Source organism: Lissotriton vulgaris, chromosome 9 (assembly GCF_964263255.1).
Source record: "Lissotriton vulgaris chromosome 9, aLisVul1.2, whole genome shotgun sequence".
Classification (NCBI taxonomy): domain Eukaryota; kingdom Metazoa; phylum Chordata; class Amphibia; order Caudata; family Salamandridae; genus Lissotriton; species Lissotriton vulgaris.
In genome coordinates this window covers 263,873,280-263,898,031 of record NC_141697.1, presented here as the reverse complement: position 1 = coordinate 263,898,031, position 24,752 = coordinate 263,873,280, and the positions used below count along the sequence as shown (strand labels likewise).

Genomic DNA, 24,752 nt, shown 5'->3' with positions numbered 1-24,752 from the left:
CTAAAGAGGTACATCCAGCTCAGCGAATCGAACTCTTTGTCTATGTCTGCCAGCAAGAACGCCGTGGGGCGACCAAGGCGATGGACCTCCGCCACGGCGTTATGGGCGTGCCTGATATTGTGTCTGGTGGAACGTTGTGGCATAAACCCAGACTGGTCCGGATGCACCAGATCCTTCATGCACGTGCGGAGACTGTCAGCCAGGACCTTCCCTAGCAGTTTAGGCTCGAAATTTAGCAATGAGATGGGACGATACAAGCCCGGATCGTCAGGTGGGCGGCCCGGCTTGAGGAAGACTACGATTTCGGCATGTCTCCAAATCCGGAGGCAGAATGTGCCGTTCTGAGGCGTCGTGCATTACCTTATTATTTATTTATTTATTTATTTTTAGAGTTTTCTATAGCGTGAACTTGAACCGATTAGGTTATCAGAGCGCTTTACATAGCACCAGTTCTGTTACATGTTATCACAGCACTTTACATAGAATCAGTTACGTTACACATTTCAGGAACTTGAACCGATTAGGTTATCAAGGCGCTTTACATAGCACCCGTTCCGTTACATGTTATCAAGGCACTTTACATAGAATCAGTTACGTTACACATTTCAGGAACACATTTCTTTTTGTTCTAGTGAATAGGGTTATCTCTTCACACGGGGGAAGGGATAAACCTGGCTATATTCAAACAGTCCCACAGGCGATTAGTCGTTAAAGCTATAATTCTAAACACAGGGAGGGGATACACATGGATACAATCTAAAAATCACATAGGATACTAGTCGTTAGAGTTATCTTCTATCTTCACAGGAGGGATGTGACTGGAAACACTCTACGGGTAATATAGGGGTGGTAGAGAATACAAAGGTCCGCTGCAAACACTAGTGATAAGAGTCAACTACATACACATAGGAAGGGATATGACTGGTTAAAACTCTAAGAGACGCATAGGGGTGGAATATGGTGTAAGGACTTCAGCGAGTACCAAAGCTTAGCATTATTGCCATCGGTCTAAGATGCAGTCACAGCATAGAGGAGGGGTGGGTGGGATGCAAAGGTCTGGAGGGAAGGGCTAGAGTCCAACGAAAACTGTCCGAAAAACAGCAGCATTCACAGCATAGAGGAAGGGTGGGTAGGATGCAGGGTATGGAGGGAGGGACTAGTCCAACGAAAAAACTGTCCGAAAACAGCATAGCATCGCCATCTTGGTGATCCTGCGACCCTCAGAGTCCACCAGGGCACTATCCTCTGCGTTCGTGTCCCCGGAGCCTGTGTCCGCCGGTCATAGGAAGCGTGTCCCCAAGGGCGCCATCTTGGAGTCAGGCACCGTTGGCGCGAAACAGCGTGGTCAGCAAGGGGGGAGGGGGGGGCGCATCTCTACCCTCGGGCCCAGGCCCGTCTGTGGCGGAGAAAGGATGTATGGCCCCCGGAGCAGGTAGGTGGGAAGGTTTCAAAGGCGGCGCCGTCGTCAGCAGGGGCGCCACCGTCAATCACCAGCCCTTTACTGGTGTGCCCCTGGAATGACCGCAGAGTCTTGGCGGGTGGCAGCGGGTGGCAGCGGGGGACGCGGTGGGAGCCCTACATACCGCTCGGGTGATCAGCGCCTGTCCGACTCGCCCCCGGTCTCCGCTCCTCTTCCTTGTTGTTCTTTCGCCCGGGCTGGTAACGGGCGGCCGCCATGTTGGGTCCCCGGCAGGGATCGGGAGCAGTCAGCCAATGCCGCTCCACAGACACCAACAGCGAGGTGGCAGCGGGGGACGCGGTAGGAGCCCTACAAACCGCTCAGGTAATCAGCGCCTGTCAGACTCGCCCCCGGTCTCCGCTCCTCTTCCTTGTTGTTCTTTAGCCCGGGTTGGTAACGGGCGGCCGCCATGTTGGGTCCCCAGCAGGGATCGGGAGCATTCAGCCAACGCCGCTCCACAGGCACCAGCAGCGATCGGGGTAGCCCTGCAGGTGCCCCACACCTTCCGCTTCAATTAGGAAGCGTGTGCATCGCGGGGGGCCTCCTAAGGACGCTGGGCTCCAGGCCGGAGCAGCGCACTAGCCGGGAGCCGAGACGGTCCACGTCCGTCCCGTCTCGGTGCACACACACCCCACACAGTGAGGGCCCAGAGTCTCCATATGGGGGCGCTTGAAGTCGCACGGGAACCCGTTCGGGCCCGGCACGCGTCCTGGGTGTGTGTTGGATAGCGCCGACTGCAGCTTGTCCAGGGAAATGGGTTCATCTAGGATGTCGTGTTGCTCATCTGAGAGGCGGCGGGGAGATATATCGGTGAAAAATGCATTGATAAGGGGTTCTGCAATGACCTTGCGCTCATCTGAAGTGCAGCGTAGAAATTGGCAAAGGCCTGTACCACCACCTCGGGGGAGGCGCACATGGCCTCCTCAGGGGACCTCAAAAGGGGAACCTGTGTCGGGTACGCTCTTGGCTGACAGAGCCTATGGAGCATCTGGCTAGGCTTATCGCCCCATTGATAGATCCTATACTGGGTGGCCAACCAAACCTCTTTGGCACAGTCGGTATGCGGCAGATGAAGCTGCTGCTGAACATGCAGGAGGTTCCGACGGGCAGTGGGATCCGAGCCCCCCACCACAAGGGATTGGGGCTCGACCGGTCTGTCTTCCAGGTCTTGCACCTGAACCAGGCGACGCTGCTTCTCCCCCGTACGATAGCTTAGGTCAGCCCCTCTTATCATGGGCTTGAACGCCTCCCAGAGGATGAACGGGGACAGGCAAGTTCCGGCATTAAGGCTAAGATAATCTGCGATTGTCCGACGTAGCATCTCCCGATACTCCGCGTCTAGGAGCAGCCAGGGGGACATGCACCACCCATAGGAGGCCAGGATAGTCTGCAGGCGCAGCTTAAGTTGGATCTACGAATGATCGGAAAGTCCTCGGGCATAATGGATGTATGTGTCACCCTGTGCATTTAGCCATGTGGTAGGAACAGATAATCGAGGCGTGAAAGAGTGGGGCGGACTGACGACACATATGAAAACCCGACGTCAGAAGGGTGAAGGGCCTGCCATGAGTCTGCCCAGCCCAGTGTGTGCGCTAGTAAGTTTAGTTTGGATTTAGCAGGGGGTGTATCTGGGTTGTCGGCTCGCCACCTATCCCCCATAATGTCGTTCCAATCTCCACCCAGTATCATCTGGCCACCCGGGAGGTCTCCCCAGAGCTGTGTTAATTTGTTGATAAAAGTCTGGCCTAGCCGTGGAGGGGGGGGGGAAACAACCGTTACAACGCAACTATTACAACGCACACCGTTACAACGCAGGATCATTTACAATGCATGCCTTTACAACACATGACATTACATAGCAGATGCTATTACAACGCATGCCATTACAACGTAAGTATAGGTAAGTATATTATTTTATTCAACCTTTTTATTAATTACAAAAATATTAAAAATAAATAAAATAAATTAAAGTAATTTTATATATATAGTTTGGGTTATGGGGTTCAGGGGTATTTTTAGGGTTCAGGGTTGGGTTTGGATTTTGGGGTACAGGGGTATTTTTAGGGTTCAGGGCTGGGTTTGGGTTTTGGGGTACAGGGGTATTTTTAGGGTTCAGGGCTGGGTTTGGGTTTTGGGGTACAGGGGTATTTGTAGGGTTCAGGGTTGGGTTTTGGGGTACAGGGGTATTTTTAGGGTTCAGGGCTGGGTTTGGGTTTTGGGGTACAGGGGTATTTTTAGGGTTCAGGGCTGGGTTTGGATTTTGGGGTACAGGGGTATTTTTAGGGTTCAGGGTTGGGTTTAGGTTTTGGGGTACAGGGGTATTTTTAGGGTTCAGGGTTGGGTTTGGGGGTACAGGGGTATTTTTAGGGTTCAGGGCTGGGTTTGGGTTTTGGGGTACAGGGGTATTTTTAGGGTTCAGGGCTGGGTTTGGGTTTTGGGGTACAGGGGTATTAGGGTTCAGGGCTGGGTTTGGGTTTTGCGGTACAGGGGTATTTTTAGGGTTCAGGGTTGGGTTTGGGTTTTGGGGTACAGGGGTATTTTTAGGGTTCAGGGTTGGGTTTGGGTTTTGGGGTACAGGGGTATTTTTAGGGTTCACGGCTGGGTTTGGGTTTTGGGGTACAGGGGTATTTTTAGGGTTCAGGGCTGGGTTTGGGTTTTGGGGTTCAGGGGTATTTTTAGGGTTCAGGGCTGGGTTTGGGTTTTGGGTTACAGGGGTATTTTTAGGGTTCAGGGTTGGGTTTGGATTTTGGGGTACAGGGGTATTTTTAGGGTACAGGGTAACGGGTATTTTTAGGGTTCTGTTTTTAAATAAATAATTTAAAATAATTTAAAAAAATTATTTTAATAATTTTATTATTTATTAATAGTTCTTTAATAATAATAGTTCTTTAAAAAATAAACTATTTTTTTAAATATATATATGTACAAATTAATTATGAAAAAATATTTTAATTTATTTAATTAATTACATTTTAATAAATTACATTTTTTAATAAAATAATATACTTACCTATACTTACGCTGTAATTGCATGCGTTGTAATAGCATCTGCTATGTAATGTCATGCATTGTAAAGGCATTCGTTGTAAATGTATCTGCGTTGTAAAAATTGCGTTGTAAAAGTTTGCGATGTAACGTCATACATCCGTGGAGGGGCGTATATAATGCCGATTGTGATCTGTTAGCCGGCTATGGTGCCAGAGATCACCGTGAAGCGGCCACCGGGATCTAGCCAACGTTGTGTAATCTGGAGCGGCACTCTACAGTGAATAAGGATTGCCGTGCCCCCTGCACAAAGCCGGAATGGTACACTGCAGTGAAGCCATATCGAGTAAGGCATGGGGCTTTAGTGCCCAGAAGATGTGTCTCCAGGAGCAGTAGGATGTCTGCTGCATATCGCTTTGCCTGATGGAACACCGCCCCTCGTTTGACCTTATTAAGTAAACCTCGCACATTCCAGGCGAGAATGTTCAGTTCCCTCAATAGAGAATTACCCGCTGTGTGGGCCATTGCTAGGTTTCAGGGTGTAAAGTAATGACCAGTGTGCGCACCGCGGAGCAGTGAGGTGTGTGTATGGTGCGTAAACATATAACGAATAAAACAACAACAACAACAAGAACTTCACCTGATCCCACCCTCCCCCCACCCCTTTACTACCAGGAACATGGAGTATCTATCGCAGTGAAATCTCGCCCCAGGCCCCCAACAGGATGACCCAAGCGGTTCCTTCAATGAATCCCACCCATCCAACATTACCCAAAACGTTCAGGGAGTTTCATGTTCGGTTCCTTCCAGGGCTGGCAGTGGAGGTCCCAACCCATAAAAACCTGAGCAACCTAGCTTGCGGCTACTTGGAGAGACTATGTCCCTCCCCGGGAAGTGAAACCAGAGATAATGTGTCCACATGCCCTAAACTACCTCAGTCCCCAGCGCCCGTCTTTTCCTGAGCACGCCAATTGGAGCGGGATCTATTGCATCTCGGGGTCGTGTCTCTGCCTTGTCGACCACTCCGATGCGAGCCCTGGGAGGAGTCCGAGTCCAACCGGGGCAGTGAGTGAGGTTTAAGAATACGTCGCTCGTCAGTCCACACAAAGGCTTCTTCTGGGGTATCAAAGAATTTATTTTTTTGCATTGTATATCACCTTCATCTGGGCTGGGAACAGTAGTGTGTAGGATAAGTTCAGTTCGCGTAGCAGTCTCTTGGCCGCCACGAAGAATTGGCGTTGTTGCTGAACCAGCTTGGTATAATCAGAGAACACCATGATGGGATGTGACTCAAAGATCATTTTGTCCTTATGTAGCCGGGCGTAACGGAGAATGGCATCTCCATCAGCATAGTTAAGGAGCCAGGCGATCACAGGCCTCGGACGCTCTCCCGGTGACGGTTTCTTGGTCAAAGCGCGGTGGGCCCTCTCGATCATGAAGCAGGGGGAAATGTCTCCCGGGGGCAGCAGCGCCCTGAGCCAGCCCGAAATGAAGTTGTCCATAGACGTCCCCTCGCAACCCTCCGGGAAGCCCACCAAGCGTATATTGTTGCGGCGAGCCCGCCCTTCCGCATCCTCGACCCGCGCCACCAGCTCCTGCGAGTGCTTGCTCACTTTGTCCACCTTTTGCTGGAGAATGGATACAGTATCTTCCACTGTGGAGACCCTAGTCTCCGCTTCAGTGATGCGGTCAACAGCCTTTCGCAGATCTTGGTGGAGAAACGACACCTCGGAGCCTAAGGCCCCGATCTGAGCCGCGAGAGCAGTCCACGATTGATTGATCGCCACCAGCAGCATCGCCGTGTCGGAGGACAGGCCCTCCGCGGTCTCCCCCCCCCCCCGGGAGGAGTGTTGGTGGTGTAGCGGTCAATCGTGTGTTGCTTGGGGGCCACTGCACCCTGCCTATTCTTGCCCATGGTGACTGGGGATACCAACCAGAGAAGTCCGCACCAGGTCGGCCTTCCCCACGTCTGTTTCGAGGGGGCAGCAGTGGAGATGTCCAGCCGCCAGCAATGGATAGCGCCCCACACTGGACCCAATTGCAGGGCTCGGTGTCCGCCTCGGCCCGGCAAACAGAGGCCCTCAGTGAACTTACAGGATCCACTCTTTGATGGCTCCACAAACTAGAAGGGGCCTCACCAGAGCGTCCCGGATGTTGCAGGGCGGCTCCCGGCGCAAGGAGGGGGCCAAGCACCGACGGTGTATCCCAGCCACCCTTGTGCGCCACAAATCTGGCAGTCTCAGAGTCCCCGGCCTCCCGGCCGATCTCTCCCCTCAGGAATGCAGCTACTGGGCGCTGCGCCGCACCGCATGAGCCGGACGTAGGGCAGGCCACTCACCGGCTCACAATCTCTGGCGACCACCACACCGCTGTAGCAGCCTCCTCGGCTGAATGACACAGGGCGGATGCAGGCCACTCCCGGTCTGGGCCCCATGATGTCCCTACGGGCAGGCATCTCCATACAGGGGGCCCCACAGCTCCCAGCTAGATAGGCGGTCCCCTCAGTTGACCAGGCCCGGCAGTGTGCAGGGTCAAGAGACAGAGGCCTCAGGCTGAGCCCCGCCCAGCTTGTAGCGCAGGCCTCGTCAGTGCTAGTGTCTAAGGGGGTGGGGGTGGGGGAGGGGCACCGCGGCGGCAACTCCGGCCGTCTGCCCCTCCGCTCGGTCCATGTGTGGCTGCTCAGTTTCGGTGATGCTCCAGTACCTGTGATCTAAGGGACTGCACCGGGCAAGGCCGTCACTGGGCGAGGAAGGCATGCCGCAGCCGCGGATTCGCCAAATCCGCCCTCAGCCTCATGCACAGCTACTGCGGATCGGGGAGCCGGTCGCGGTGTTTTCAGCCCTCCGCCGCTGCCAAACTTTGCCTGCGGGGTCTCAGCGGGTACCACGGCAAGAGACCCCCAGGAATAGTGGTTTGGGTCAAGGATGTTGCAGGATTATGGCCCTTAGAAGGAGCGAACAGCGGCGCTCTAGGAAGATGCGCCCGTCATGTTCGGCTCCTAAGCCACGCCCATCCCCATGTTCAATCTTTGATAGTTTTTAATCTCACCCGCGCACATGACTGTCACTCAAACATGCAACTAGGAACTGATAGTCAGATTCCTATGACTACCAGTGTAGCACTATATTTCAGCACGTAAAGGAAACTCCAGCACTTTCCCTACCTACCCGAACCCTCTCTATTAACCCTATAGATCGCTTGTTTGGTAGTGACCGTCCATCTAGTGGTTCGCCTTCGCCACCATCTTTGGCCACCGTTTCTTGCTCTTATATGGCTTACAGGACTTTGCGCATTTGTGCAGAGAGTATGTTCATGGTTATCGACTTCCCGCTGAACTTAAGCCCTCTGGTTCTTCCTATTCATTTCATTAGCTTTCTCTGTGGGACAAGCACTTTTGACCCTTGTTAACTGGGCATGTATTATCCGCATATACTTCCGTATTCGTGCTGACACTTGTCTCCACACGGCATTCCTACTCCTCCCGAGTCTGTTTACCATATGACTTGCAGTGGTTACGCAATACCTGTGTTGAGTACACGTCAATGTACTTCATCGGGGAATGTCAATCAATGATATGTATATATTAGATGTGGTATATCTCTTTGCTATTAGGTTCCACAGAGTATATTATAAATTTAATTTGGCATGTTTTATTTATTTATGTTGTCACATTGTACATAACCAATTGAGAAATGTTGGGCAAGTTTTAGCATCGTCATTCCAGTCTTACATCCATGTCCGATGTCTCACTGCTTCCCGGCCTTCCACGATGTCATCCTGCACGGATGACTCACCTATATTTCAGCATGTAGTGAGCCCCACGTCACTAATGTTAAACGTTTTGTAATAATGAAAGAGTCACTACCAGTCCTCTATGTCCCCCGTCATTTACTGTAGCGTGCTATGTGAGCAAGTTCGCAGGCTTGCAGTCGAAACGCGTCATCTTGACATGCAGTAGAATTAAACTTCATCTTTTCGCATCTTCAAAGGAATCTGTGCCTGTTGTTTGACCCGTCGCCTGTTGTTTGACCCGGCGTGGTTTTACTGTGGGATCCTGGAAAATATATATATATATATCTATATCTATGCTATATATCTATATCTATGCTATAAATCCAATGCTAAAAGACTTTGATAGAAAAACAGACATTTGAGGCGAGCTGATCTTGAGTGTCATTGGTGTTGAGAGTGCTCTAACAGGAGCTACTTTCCACCTAAACTTGAAAACTACCCAGAGTTTTCTCCTTCTTTTTTGCATAATTTATGCGTCACTATATGCCTGAAAGGGTTTTGTTTTGACTTCTACTGGGTGCTCCCTTGTGTCTGGACAAAGCTATACCTCTCTGAAGAGCTCTAATTAGAGTGAAACACTGTGTCAGGGGTTGCTTTTATTCATTTCAGGTTGGCTTGAGTTGGTATTTTACCATTTCAAAGCTGTAATACTGTGCCTGGAGTGATAAATGGCTTTTGTCATTGTACAGCTCGGCAAGGACAGCACTGTGCTACTCCTATGCTTAAAGACTTTGCTGTAGAAATGGCAAAATACTTTGTCCTTTTCTATCTCGGAGTGGATAGCACTTTGCTAATCCTATGCTAAAAGACTTTGATAGAAAAACAGACACTTGAGGTGAGCTGATCTTGAGTGTCGCTGGTGTTAAGAGTGCTCTAACAGGAGCTGCTTTCCACCATCACCATAAACGATTTCCTTCTGCTGAAGTAACCAGGAGGGACACAGCGGGGATACCAAGAGACAGAGCTTTATTAAAAGCAATGGCATGGCGCGTTTCGGCGTAATGCCTTTATCAAATGCCATCAAACAACAAGTTCCCTCACCAGCTGCTTTTAAATGTTCACGGCTCGTGCGTCGGTAGCGACTGTCCAGCTGAGCTGCATTATTGAGATGAGAATCCACTGCAGTCTGCTTCGGCACACTACAGTTCCCAGCAAGCACTTCCCTGGCCTGCTCGGCGAGTTTCCCATCGCAGCTCCATCTCGTAGTGAGCGCTGGAAGGTGACAGGTATGCAGAGCGTGAAAAGCATGCTTTTAAGTGCAAAAACAAAGTTGCTGCTAAAACAAAGTCTCATCCTTGGTCCCCAACGCCCAGTCGCATAAGCCAATGTCCAAGGTGCCCTGGGACTTCGAAACAGTGTTCTTGGCCTCTTTGTGAAGTCACAGACTGTATCTACAACGGGGCAAAGTGTCCTTGGATGCGGCGGTCTGGAGACATCCAGTACCCTGGAAGAAACGCCACAAAGTGGTCCAAAAACCAAGACGCACTCTGTCAGCGGGTGCTCTGCGCAGGGGCCGGACCAGACCAGTATTTCATTAACTTTCCTCCAAATGACGCGGCACTCAAGGCAAGGATATAGTGTTCAAAAAGTAGTTTTATTAGATAAAGCTCAACCGACGCGTTTCAGCCTCTACGGCTTTGATCACTGTGATTAAAGCCGTGGACGCTGAAACGCGTCGGTTGAGCTTTATCTAATAAAACTACTCTTTGAACACTATATCCTTGCCTTGAATGCCGCGTCATTTGGGGGAAAACATATATATATATATATATATATATATATATATATATATATATATATATATATAAATATACATATATATATATTCACTCGATCTTCCCACAGAGACGAAGGAACGACAAGCCACACCAGCCGGGTATGCTTACAGATTTCTTTATTGGGCACAAAGAATATATATATATATATATATATATATATATATATATATATATATATATATATATATATATATAATGTAGATATATATATAAATAATGGAAAAGATTAAGGACGGGGACAAGATGAGTCAATGTTTACAAATTAATTGGACTTTATTTTTAATACCGACAAGTTAAAGTTTACAGAGACATTGCACTGGGCTCACAATATGAAAGATATATTTTATATAGTGAAGGAAAGGCGTAAGAATGGTCACAGATAAGTCAATATTTACAAAGCAACTTTATTTTCAATGTGTAAAATGTTTATAGTCAAAATAAGAAAATCGTATACGATTTGATGAACTGGGATTTCGTGATTTGCACTTTATATGAACAAAGGGATGTTGATTTAATTACAATTGAGGTGACAGTGTTGTCTTTAGATTATGAAATGTTTACAAATCAGTCAATATTTACATAGAAGATAAATATTTAGATCTATAATTATCTTGTAATAATTTTTGGTGATCAGATTATACGGTGAACATTGATTGGAGAAACTGCACATTGCACTTTAATTGAATTATTTAAATCAGGAATCATATATCCATCGACTATAGATCATCTGCACATTGTGATTATAGTACTAGTGAGGAATGTTACTTTGAAGAACAGGTGTGGAGAATGGCAAATGAATGTATTTTGTATGGTGGCAAGTTCAAGAGAGACAGCGAAGAATACAGTTAGTATGGGGTTCTTTCTTACCTTGGCCGTCAATATGGGTCTCCCTGAGAAAAGGTCTGAGAAGAGTCTTTCCAGTAGAGGTAGATATGGAGAAATTGGAAACAGTTGATCGTCTTGAATGATTGATACTGTAAGTAGATAGAAACCTCAGTCACAAATTGATGAAATTGCCAAATTTGTTATAAGGTTTGGAGTGTTAAGCAGGACACAAAAATTGGGGTATAATACGAGGTGGAAATCTTCAGTCTATACAAGATATAATCATTTTGATTTTGTTAGGTACTTCACCTTAATCTAGTAAACCCCAAAAAAAACACACACAAAAAGGGAAACGCAAGGAAAAGTGAAAACGTGGGAAGTTGGATCAAATCAGTACATGATAAAGTAGATGAAAAAGAGGTATAAAAAAAGATGGCGATTGTTGGCTAAGAAAGGATACAGTTTTTTTTATTTTGAACAGGTACTTTACGTAAATCAGCCATAGTAAGCAATCCTGTCTATCCTTTTAACTACAACATAATTTCAGTGTATATATACAATATGTCCTGAAGAATAACATTGTGAATTCTCGAATGAATAACTTGTGTCATTGAAAGGTTGAGTTCTTAACAAATGCAAATGTGTTTTTAAATCTGGTGATGGTTTGATTTGGGGGGCGGGGGGAGGGGGTTCCCTTTAAATAGGTACTCTTTATGCACGTCTATATGGCCATGTGGAAGGCTACCGCCAAAACGCATAGGCTAATTTGTGCTGCTCTATGAAAATAAAACAGATTACTGAAGTATAACAGATTGTGCCACTTACTACTTGGACAACTCGGATTGAGTGAGTGGAGTCTGGTCCTCGAAATATATATCTTTATATAGCACACAGCTACAAAGGATTAAGGATAAACAGGAAGGGCCTGATTCCGATGCGGTTAGGAAGGCCTCCTAACGGCATTTGACCCTACCGAATTGGGAACGTGTCTTCCCGACGGACTCTAATAGGTTTCCAACCGACCGAGTACGATGCGAGTTAGGCGTTAGGAATATCCCCATCCCAACCTGACGGCATTTGGAATAACCGAGTCATATGAAGCAGAATTGTACGTCTCTACGGGCAATGTTTCCAAACGAACGAGTACGATGCTGGATTCGGACAGCCTTTCCGTACCGTCTGACCCAAATCGGCAGGCGGAATCAGACTTTGGGGGCCCGTAGCGGGCCCCCCTGCACCCGGAGCCTTCCCAATCGGGCCTGGTAGGGTACCCATGGGTCCGCACCCCCTTACCAGCCATGCACAGTGTGGCTGGCACCAGGGTGTGCCCACCACAGGGTGCCCTATTTTCCCCAGCCACCCCTTTCTTCAATGGGAACCTATGAATTCGGTAGGAACATAGGCTTCCTTTAAAGTCAATGGGAGTCTGACCGAATCGTATCTGGAAGCATCCAGATGCAACGTACTTAGTCGGTCAGACTCTCCTGATCCTAGTCGGTCGGAAAACATTCCCAAACCCATTCGGTCAGGAAGATTTCCCAACCGCATTGGAATAGGTCCCAAAGTGTTCATCAGGAGGAAAGGGACACTAACCAGGATACTACAGTCGAGATTACTCAAAATTATTTTTCATTTTGTGCAAAATGTTATTCAATACAGTTAGGCTGTCCGGAATTCGGTTAAAACCGATTGTAAACGACAATACACTACTGAATGAAAATCAGCTGACTCGGTTGAAACCGAGTCTCACTGATTTTCATTGTTGTAGCGCCTCTTGGCCACTTGATGGAGCCAACGCAATACGAATCATTGGCCTGCCTGTAGTGTCTGACACGGAGGTGTCTGGGGAAAACACTGCTTCTGCAAATGGGCAGCCGAGGTGTGAATGGCCCAAGGGCCGGAGTAACACCAGGCCCCCTGCCTGGCTCACGTGGGGGGGGGGAGACGAGCTGTTGTGGTCTGCGTCTTACTGCAGCCGGCCGCGCACGAGTACTTTACAGGTCTTTCAAAAGACCATTTACATAACAAGGCTTTGTTAAGAAAGTAGTGGGCGATGGGGGACGGGCACCGGAGAAAGAGGCGGCACGCTCAAGTTTCTTGCATGTTAGTTCTCACCTAGCGCAGCCCTGCAGGCGCCTATCACAATCCAGTCTATTACTACCTTCCTTGATGGCGTTGAACCCGGACGTGTGTTACCAAGCTTTTCCGAAGTCTGGTCAGGATATCATTAAACCGCATTTTCGGAGCTCTGCTCTCGATGTCACCCCCACTCTCTCGTAGCTTGACTCTCGTTGTGGCCATACTCACTCACAGCTCTGCTCTCAATGTAGTAATTCCCTCTAGTTTCTGCCCTGGGATTAGCCAGTCTTTTTCAAGAGCTAAACAATCATGGAAGAATTGCAATGGTTAACTGCAAAATCTGAAGAGGGGGTTTTGCTCTGTGCAGACCGTGGCCGCGCCGCCATAGCGGGAACCACACTGCAGCATTGCTTTTGCCATTTTGACCGCTCATGTCACACTGTGTGGGAGTCGGGGACGTTTACCGAGCTCGGGCCCATGTATTTCTAAGTCTTAGGCGCTGTTTTTCCTTTTCACTATTGCTGAGTTTTCTTTCACCTACTCAGACAACTGGGTCAGGGCTCTTGCTGGGAGGATCCCGTGTAAGTGGAGCTGCGCCAGACAGTGACTCACGGCGCGCGTTAGATGCAATAAAAACAATATGCAAGCCCTTTCAATGAAGCTGTTCAGGGTGCTCATGAAAACACATGGCATTTGTCCAGGGCAGGTCTGCTGTGCCTTCGCGGTATGTGCAGTACTTAGTACTTCTGTTTTCCAAAAGCAAGGTCTCTCCAGTCTAAAGGTCGGAACATTTTTAAAGATGAATGTCTGTTAATATATTTCTATGAACGGTTTATTAAAATAGCCTTTGATAGCAGAACCATGTAATTCTTGGAGGTCCCCGTGTTTCATAAATCCTAGATTGACTGATATTTGTGAGGAGGTAGCAGTCTTTTTAAGGCCCCTATTGTCCGTCATATAGATATTTTTGGGTGGCATGAGCAGGCATTGTTCAGCGCCGTGAGGTATTCCAATCTCCTTTGAGTGCACTGCTTAGCTTGTTAAAAAACAGAAGTCCTCAGTTTCACAGTTTAAAAAAAAAAGACTTTCCTGTTCATTAGCAGCCAGACGTAAATTGACCCAGTGATAAGAACTTGGGGGCAGATTTACAAGCCCCCTGCGCCACTTTTGCATCACTTTCTCCATGTTAAAAATGACACAAAAGTGGCGCATGGGCCTTGTAAATAAGCCCGTTGAAGTCTAGGGCTCAATTTCCAGATCTGTTTAACATTGAGATCATCTAGCTCCAGTGTTGTATCCCTGATTTGGAGCTTTAAAGGTTTGAGTCCTTGCTTTTAAATAGAATTAAGAAATGCTTACATAAGGGCCAATGATGTTTTTGCCACGCCATTTGGGGATCCATTCTGACACCTATTTACTTTATGCTCTTTTATTTCCAAGAACTGGGTGACCATGTGCCATCTCCCGCTGATACAATGACGTAGTGCACGTTTGCTGCTTAAATTAATAATGCGGGACAGGAAAGGTTGGTCATGTAAGATGGTTGCCTCGTCAGAATTGCCTTTGTAAGGGGTTCGCTGTAAAACTGTTTGTCTAAAACCATACATCGTGGCTAGCAGCATGCAGCACGATACCTGTAGCAGTCCTGGATTCTACATTTTCCCTGCTTAGGATATTTACCTCTATCCATCTGAGGAAACGCTTGCTCTGGAAATTTCGTGCCACACATGAATTTAACAGATTGCTGTCACTGAAATGCCAGCAGCGCAACATACTCGATGTGTCAAAGTTTTTATTACGATTATATTTGTTAGCTAGGTGTGAAAGCACATTCAGGGGAAACTCGCAATTAATTTTTGACTAATGAAGTGTCCTAAAGGGTGTTGGTAACAAATAGCACTATTCCAACCATTAAAAGTCAGGTTTTACTTTACTTGTGGTTGCGCAATAAAAAGGAAAACAAGACACAATACTCATATCAACTGGCTTCTTCCATTCTAAACTACGGGGGGAAAATCCATTCTAGAGTCAGAAATTAGCTGTACAAGCCCTCATTCTGTCAAGCATGGATTATCGTAATAGTCTCGATCTTGGCATTTCAAATGCTGGGTTGTCCAAAATTCAGGTAGTACAGAATTCAGTCTTCCAGTTAATACTTGGTTTGAGGAGACAGGAGCATGTGTCTGTTTTCACTCATAGATTACATTGGCACCCTACTGAGAAGGATTCATTTGAGTCTGCCATGTTTCTTATGCAATACATGGAAGAGAGCCCCTTTCTCAACACACTTTCACCTGTAGCAACCCAATTGCCGACCCCGCTCATAACCATGTGCTCCTCAAGGTGAGGCCTATTGGCTATGCCAATGCTTGTTTTTTAAATGTGCACGATACCCAGTCTTCATTGTACTGCAAACTCAAACTATACAACTGATGTTTAACAAGTCCTTAATCAGAGTTGGTAAGCTACCAGAAACACGCTTAAGAAGCAGACACTGCACTAGTCAGGTGACCATGTCCTTCGTGGAGTGCAACACTCTCTGAGCAGATGAGGGGTAGTGACTCTGGAACACAGACTGTAACTTCCAACTTGCTGAGGGACCAATTCACGTTTTCATTTAAAGCAAGCATTTGCAATGCAATAGGTCTCGCATTTAGGCGAGTTTGAGCTATTGACATTGCACATAACAATGCCTTTTATTTTTGAATTCGTTTTTAAAACATAAATATAAGGCTTTGTCATTTACAATGCAAATAGCTAAAACTCGCATAAATGCGAAACATATTGCATTGCAAATGCTTGTTAAATCTGAGCTGCAGCATCAAATGACAATGGAAAGTATTTCATGACTGTATTAAGCTTCTGAAATGTAGAGCAGTATACAATTTCTAAAGGAAAATGGAAAAAGCAATAATAAAAGCAAAGCGTTCCATAAACACCGGTAAAACACTGTTTCAATTGTTTTTTTATGGCGCAAAAATGAGTAACCACTGAAAATAACTGTTTTTTTGAGGTATTGAAACCACTGGAAAACACTGAGAAAACACCACCAGAATTTCCCAAAAATAGAAACTGAAAACAGGAAAGCCTAAATACAGTTCACTCGTCGAGGACGGAAAGAAGCTGTTGCACCCCAAAGATAGGGGGATAGGGCTAGGATAACAACATTATATATATTTACAAATGAAATGCAAAAAATAAATAAATTACCATATTATTTACATGTAAAAAACAAAAAAGCCAGTTACTAAAAAGATTAAAAATGTGTGTTCACAAACACATATATATAAAATGAAGCAAATAAACAAATAATAATAGATATATTTTTTAACAATTTTTTTTAAAGTATCGAAGTCTAGGAATAATAGATATACTATTCTCATTCCAGTCTGCAACATGTTGGAAAGCATTGGATTTCGGATGAGTAAGATTTACTATTCCAACTACAGTCTGTGCAAAAGTAGGGAAAGCGCTGGACTTCAGAGGAGTAAGATATACTATTTCCACTCCAGTGTGTGCAACAGTAGAGAAAGCTTTGGTCTTCAAACTGGTTATATTTACTATTCCCGCTGCAGTGTATGCTACAATAGGGAAAGTGTTGGACTTCTGAGGGGTTTAATTTACTATTTCCACTAAGGTCTGTGCAACAGTAAGGAAAGCTTTGGACTCCAGGGGGGTGGCATTTAATATTCCTCGTCTGTGTAACAGTAGGGAAAGTCTGGTAATGAAGTCCAGAGAGTCGGTATATGGTTTCCAAAAGTCTTTATTTTTAATCGAATAGTTCAAATGATATAGGAGCATTACACTTAGCCAACGAGTTTCTTTCTCACATGGAGAACTCCATCAGGGCTTATAATAAGGCGAGTATTGTAACGGTAATGTAGAATTGTTACACAACGGGGCGCTCCAGATAGGTACACCCGGCGCAGAGGAAATTCACAGGGCAGAGTCCAGCCTATGATCAAGATTTTTAGGCGAATGAAAGTAATATAGAAGATGTAAAGGGTTGAAGCTCCAGGCAATAACACTGGATGCAGAACAGGAATTCCCCGGGCCAAGTCCGGCCTCTCCGGTGTCGGTATTACGCCTCGGAGTAGCTGAAGCTATCTATACTGGGAAAGTATTTAGCAGTGACCACAGCTCTCCCAATATGTTTTACCTAGATTCGATCTACCCTGAACAAAAACGTACACTATATGTTAAATTTAGGTTGGGTATCTTGCTAACCAGGGAATACCTAATCGATGCTCCAGGTTAACCTCCGGTGATGAATATACGTGATTGTAAGTTCGGGGCGGGGGGTAGTGGGGGGGGGTTAAGGCAAGGATAACCTATTGCACTTTTTGCTGTTTTGCACAAAATATGACCTAGTACATAGGAGATGGCTTGTGCCCTTTTTCAGAGTATAAGAGTTTAAATGTGTTAAATCGATAATGCTGTTCTGTCTCGGAACAGATGATAAATAAGTTCTTAAACCCAAAGACTCGTACCTATGGGCAATTTGTCACAACTTGAAGGAGCTGCCAGTGGCCTTGGGAATCTGACTTGGTTTTAGCAGGAATATTTATTATTGGGGCGTCTTACGACGTTTATGTTTTTTCTTATAGTCTTATGCACTTGCACTTTTGCTAGGATGCAGACTTGCAGTTACTGATCATCTAAGTACCATTGCTAGTACGTAATTGGTTGATATGCCAAATATTGACAGACATTTGATATGTTTTTATATATTTATGTATTAGAGTAAGTAACTGAGCTTATAAAGCGCCTGGTTACACTAGCCAGTGTGTCCCCGCGCTGTACCGCTGAGGAACCCATCCGGGCCTGTTCCTGTGAGGCACCCACACCTGGGCACCCCAAGGTGAAGCCAGGCATCCTTAGCGATTAGGGCCGGTGTGGAGATTAAGCAAGGTATTGCCCAGAGTTGCAGAGTGGGACCCATGATTAGAGTAGGCACCGTGGCGAGAATTATCGGGTCTACGGACATTGAACCCAAGACCCTGCCGCGACGGGAATTGAACCCTGGTCCCGGGTCAGATCTCTGCATCAGGGTCTGCCACTCTAACCAGTGAGCCACACTTCTCCACATTAGATACGGATGTATTTATTATTTGACGTTTTTACCCATTGTATGGCTGAAAGCTGAAACAATAAATACATTTAATTGAATTGATATCCAAAATTAGATCACTCGTTGTTCTATATTCTATGAGAAGTTGAAGCACAGGTCATCTAGTTTTGGGTACAATGTGCAAATTAAAATGCAAGTGCTGATACCTTGATGCCTGATAATCCTGACAAAGAAACACCAAGTGGCAAAGCATGAGAGCTCGTTTAAGGCAAAGGTTGTTTTCTCTTGCCCTGATTAAGTGACATTAATTATTAAGACACGAAACGTGTTGGCTTCAGATTCAGCTTTTGGCTTCAGTTGAAGGAATCTCTCCTGAAATAAGTTTCTCTTAGCCCTTTCTCTAATACCCTCCAAACAAACTAACATGCCCTTGTGGCTTATTTTATAGTTCTAAGTGAAAGCTTCATAAAGGGTGGTAACAAGTATTTCGTGTTCATGTCTCTTAGGCCTGAACAAAGACATATAATGTGCTCTAGGGTTTCGTTGAAATCTTTGCACTTCCTGCAGGTAGGACTTGAGTGGGTGATATTCCAAGAACCCTCAAACTGCTTTGGGGGGATATAAAGGAGACAAAACCTTAAGAAAGCATGTTTGATTACAGCTTGCAGGGTATTTTTTCCACATCATAATTTTATTGTTGAAAGCCAAGACAAAGAGAATGCCTCACAGGACACCCAAAGTATGCATAGAGGATGACAAATATGGATATCAACGTTTTCAACAATGACATGATATGATATCGGTCATACAAAGAATAAATTGCAAGGAGAGATAATAACAGAAAAACAGATAACTGCGCCACACTGCCTCTGCTTGACAAGTAGAAACGTCTCATATATAGGGAGAGTCTTTGCCGCCCGTAGTCACATCCACCATGTGTATTATGCATGTTCCAGTCCGCTGGATTCATAACCATGGTTCTATTGTATCAGATGGAGGAGGAGGCTCCAGATATAGTCCCCTATAGTCCGCTCACCTTTTCCAGATCTTGTAGTGGTTCCGAGGGCACCCCCTTGCTTCGAAAACCGCCATTTCCAGGCCCATCCAAAAGTCTAGACCGGGGGCGTGGCTTAGCAGGCGATGTGAGCAGACGTGCTCTGGAAGAGCTCCTGCTGTCACCGGCCATCAGAAGCAATTTAAGCGTTGCTGGGGGACCCTGAAATGGCCCTCCGGGTTGCATCGAGGGTGCCTGTGCGACAGGAGGCGGCGGACGAGCTACAAATCTCCCGGGAGGCAGCTGGTGCATGAGGATCAGCGGAGCTGGGTGACAGGCCTGGTGCGGCGGCCCACCATCTTGAGAGCCCCTGACAGAGCGGGACCGTCCTGACTTCGTCAGACACGGTCGCTCCCAGGCTCCTGGTGGTATCGTTACTCATCCATTGACTTCCGACTATCTGTGTGTCTGTACTCTATTTTGTGCATTTGTTTGACCTCATAGCGCTTCTGGTGATTGATTAGTCTGCTTAGTTTGTGCTATTTAATAGCGCTACAGCGTTTCTGGTGTTCTGTATTGCTGCATAGTTGGTGCCATTTAAACAGCGCGACGGGAACGGAACTGCGCTCTATCTGTGCACAATAACGCTGCCTGTTTAAAAGCGCTTGTGAATACTATCTCAGTGCCCCAGCCTCACTCGACTTTTCACCGCCTCCATTTTGTTTGTTGTTGTCTCCCAGAGCCCTTCCTCCTCGCCCCGCTCCCGCCTCCCTGCTGCCCCTCCTAACGCCGCTCCCCCCTCAATGTCCATTTAATGACAGATGCCCCCACGCGCAGCGTCCACGCGCTACGGCCGCGCCGAAGGTGCGCCAAAGGTTAGCCCGTCTACGCCCGTCCGCGCCTGGCCCGCGCCCAGCGCCAGACCCCTTGGTCCGTGCAATGCCCAGCCCTCCCGCATTACATACGACGCCTCCACCCTCCTAGCCCTTAACCCAGGCCGACTCCCCACCTGCGCTCAAGCCGCCCCCGGTTACACCCATGGACCCTTCACATGCAACTCCTGCAAGTTTGACGGCACCAAGACCAACTCCTCATCCACTAACACTAAACAGAGACCTGACCCCAACCACCTAAAATGCATCCTGCTCAACACCCGCTCGGTCCACAGACACGCCATCGACCTCTGGAACCTACTAGACACCATTTCTCCCGACGTCGCCTTCCTAACAGAAACATGGATGAACGCCTCATCAGCCCCAGACATCACCATTGCGATCCCGGAAGGATACAAGATCATCCGAAAGGACCGCACCGACCAAACAGGAAGAGGCATCGCTATCATCCATAAGGACTCCATCCGCATCTCAACCAGTTCAGACGTCAACCTTGCCAGCGCCGAACACCTTCACTTCCAGATCCACACCGACCCCAAGACCACACTCAGAGGCACACCCCTCTACCGACCTCCAGGACCCCGTGCACAATTCAGCGACGCTATCACCGACTTTATCACCCCACACGCCCTCCCCTCCGAGGAATACATTCCACTGGGAGACCTCAACTTTCACCTGGAAAAGAGCAATGACAGCAACGCCACCTCCCTTCTGGACAATCTCGCCAACCTCGGACTCAAACAACTTGTCACTACGCCCACCCACATTGCAGGTCACACACTCGACCCTATCTTCACCTCCAGCAAACATGTCTCCTTCAGTCACACCACTACCCTCCATTGGACGGACCACAGCTGCGTACACTTTATCTACAATAAGACCACAACTCACAACCATCCTCAACCTACTCTGCGAAGAAACTGGAACAAAATCAGCATTGACCAGATCTCCTCATCGCTTCTTCAAAACCCCCCTGCCCACTCCTCAAACCCCGACCAAGCAGCCACTAACCTCACCCAATGGCTATCCAACAGCGCCGACCTCCTAGCACCGCTGAAAAAACGTCATATCAAACTAGGCAGCAAAAACGCCTCCTGGTTCAACGATGACCTTAAGAAATCAAAGAAACTCTGTCGCTCTCTTGAGAAGGCCTGTAAAAAAGACCCAAACACCAGCACCAGGGACGCCTTCAAAAACGCCACCCGCACACACCACCAACTTATCCGATCTGCCAAGAAAGCCGCATTCAAAGACCGACTAGACAACAACGCCCACAACAGCAAGGAATTATTCAACATCGTCAAAGAATTTACCAACCCCTCAGCCAACTCCAACGACATCACCCCCTCGCAAACCCTCTGCGACTCCCTAGCTTCGTTCTTCCACAACAAAATCGCAGACATCCACAACAGCTTTGACAACCAACCCAGAGACCAACCCACCCAACCTTCTGCAGAACCTTCACCCCCCTTGAACATCCTTAATGACTGGAACCCTATCTCCACTGAAGACACCATCCACCTGATGAACTCCATCCACTCAGGATCCCCCACAGACCCCTGCCCTCACCACATCTTCAACAAAGCAGACTCCATCATAGCACCACACCTCCGAGACGTCATCAACTGCTCCTTCAACTCCGCCACCTTCCCGGAAAGCTGGAAACACGCAGAACTTAGCGCCCTTCTGAAAAAACCCACAGCGGACCCCACCGAACTCAAAAACTACCGCCCCATCTCGCTCCTTCCATTGCCGGCCAAAGTCATCGAGAAAGCCGTCAACAACCAGCTCGCCGCCTTCCTCGAAACCAACAAATCCCTCGACTCCTCACAGTCAGGCTTCCGAGCCAAACACAGCACGGAGACCGCCCTAATCACATTCGAACTCTACTGGACAATGGAGACACAGTCGCCCTCATCCTCCTAGACCTCTCCGCAGCCTTCGACACAGTCTGCCATAGCACCCTTCTACAGCGCCTCAGAAACATCGGAATCCAAGGAAAAGCACTGGAATGGATCACCTCGTTCCTCACCGGAAGAACCCAGAGAGTCCGCCTCCCACCATTCAAATCAGAAGCTACCGAAGTCATCTGCGGCGTGCCACAAGGGTCCTCCCTCAGTCCCACCCTCTTCAACGTATAAATGAGCCCCCTCGCGGCCATCGCACGCCAACACAACCTCAACATCATCTCCTACGCGGATGACACCCAACTGATCCTATCACTCACCAAAGACCCTAACACCGCTAAAACCAACCTACATGAAGGAATGAAAGAAGTAGCCGAGTGGATGAAGCACAGCCGTCTGAAACTGAACTCAGACAAAACAGAAGTCCTTATCTTAGGTACCTCCCCCTCCGCCTGGGATGACTCCTGGTGGCCAGAGGCCCTTGGAAAAGCACCCATCCCGACGGACCACGCACGGAACCTGGGCGTCATCCTGGACTCCTCACTCTCTATGAACAGACAAGTCAACGCCGTTTCATCATCTTGCTTCAACATTCTTCGCATGCTCAAAAAAACATTTCGCTGGATCCCCACCGAAACCAGAAAAACGGTCACCCATGCACTGGTTACAAGCCGCCAGGACTACGGAAACACCCTATACGCCGGTATCACCGCAAAACTCCAGAAAAAACTCCAACGCATCCAGAACGCATCAGCTAGACTCATACTAGACATCCCGCGTAAAGACCACATCTCCAGTCACCTGAAAAACCTCCACTGGCTCCCCGTCAATAAGAGGATTACTTTCCGCCTCCTAACCCACGCACACAAAGCACTTTACGAACTTGGACCCGAATGCCTCAACACACGACTTTCCTTCTACACCCCCTCCCGCCAACTACGATCCACCAACCAAGCGCTTGCTACCATACCTCGCATCAATAAAACCACCATGGGAGGTAGATCCTTCTCCTACCTCGCAGCTAAAACCTGGAACTCACTCCCCACTCACCTTCGTCTCACTCAGAACCACCTAGCATTCAGAAAGCAACTTAAAACTTGGATATTCTGTGGTAAATAAAGATTTACTGTATACTGAATTTCTATGCGGTATAAGTTCAATAAAATAGCTCAATCAAATGAGAGGCAGAGTCCGTGGAGTCTGAGTTTATAAGGGTTTTATTCCATGTAATGGAATGGTTCGAACCATGGTATCATGTTCCATCACCACGAAGGTTCAGGAAGGGATAGACAATGCTTTATTAACAGTGCACAATATATATAGTAAATGCATACAATGGTGAAGAATACAGAAGGCGTAACAGCTGAAAGAAACGAGATAAGAACACATGTGCGTAACAGAAGGCGTGCACGAGGGCGTACACGGAGGTGTGTGCTAGAAAACGTCACATGAAAGTGTCACAAGTGGGTGGGTTCATAGAGGAATCCTGTAGTGTCAGCAGAAATATATGGCTGGATGCGCGCGCAGGCAACATGACGTGTGATTGACGTGGAACTGGAGGGTGAAGGGGACTTGACATTTAGCACTATAAGGGGAGACAGAAGTCTGGCGTGTCAGAACAACCTAAACCCAAATCATATCTGATATCTTGTGTTTGGAGAACTGTTTTATCTAGAAGGAAAGGTCTTTCGGGTAGAGGCTATTCTATACTGACTGCTAGTGCGTGCATATGTGTCTATGGGTCTACGTGTAATGCGAGGGGCCATGGGCCTACCATGGTAACGGGAGCAATGAATTTCCTGCACGGAGACAGAAAGGCCGGGCCCTTTGCTCTGCAGCTGGGGAGATGTTTACCTAAATCACTAGACAGGAATGTATTTTCGAGGAGCGGAGCAGATAACTTGAAGGCTGAATTGTCTTGGCAGGCAAGCAGGCCGAGCCGGGCACCGCTCGCCGCGCAGGGAGTAAGGTAAGGGTCATGGATGCAGGTCCAGGCTGTAGCTTTCTGAGGCAGAAGGCAGAAGTGGCTTGATGGCAGAAATCAGGGCCTAACTCGACAGAGCCAGGAAAACGTGAAAGTGCACCATGTAAAGACGGTGGCACGGTATACTTAGGAACGGAATTATCGACCCATTCATGGTGGATCTGATAGAGGACATGTTAACGTTGGACGCAAATGTATTTGCGTCTTCATATCTGGTCATGGAGGGAAATTACATGTACTTGAAGCACGTACACGGAGCCGTTGGGGTCTACGTTAGGGGACACAATTGACCATAAAAATTCCAATTACCTCATTCCCTCCTTGTCCCCTACGGACCCTTCATGATATATCGATCTTCATTAGTCCATCTATTTGTTCATATAACATCATTTGCTCTTCCTTTTTCAGGTGTGATTTAGAACGTGGACTTGGATGGGGAATACATGATGTGGCGCACAAGCCGCAAATCGCTGGCCCACACTGTAAACATAGACAACAACTGAATACTATGAGAAGGGCTATTCCGAGGAAGGATAGGACTTTCCATCCCCAGGCTGATAACACGCTCCAGAGCCAACCGGACCAAGTCCAAGTGCCTGGATTCTGGTGTATCTGACTTGCAATCTTGTGGAGACGGGTTATGGCTCTATATACTGATGGTGCGTTTTCTGGAATGAAAACACAGCAACTCGATCCGATGACTCTACAAGCTCCGCCCCTATCGGCCAGGATGACGTCAAGAACGAGACGATTCTGAAGAACAACAAGTCTCATAACAGACTGTTCCTCTGTTAAGTTGCCTAGGGCGGAAGTCGTTTCATTCACTACTGCTTCAAGAGTTCTGGTTAATTTACGTATCAGTTTACTATTCGAGACAGTACCTAAATAGGGAAAGAAACCTTTATTGAAGTCTGTGTATTGCTCCCATGCTGTTTCAGTATAGTCGACAATCGGGAGATCTCTCTTGGGTCTGTTGTGTACTAGA

General features: G+C 47.5%; 1 protein-coding gene across 3 annotated transcripts in view; it reads right to left on the bottom strand.

Annotated features, from left to right (window-relative positions):
- TTLL5 (tubulin tyrosine ligase like 5) overlaps positions 1 to 24,752 on the bottom strand; it is a 1,386,223-nt gene that overhangs the window by 1,318,915 nt on the left and 42,556 nt on the right. For all 3 annotated transcript variants that reach the window (XM_086937525.1, XM_086937527.1, XM_086937530.1), the window contains exon 2: positions 10,882 to 10,988. The gene's annotated coding sequence lies outside the window, so the exon portion shown is untranslated. The remainder of the gene's footprint in view (positions 1 to 10,881; positions 10,989 to 24,752) is intronic.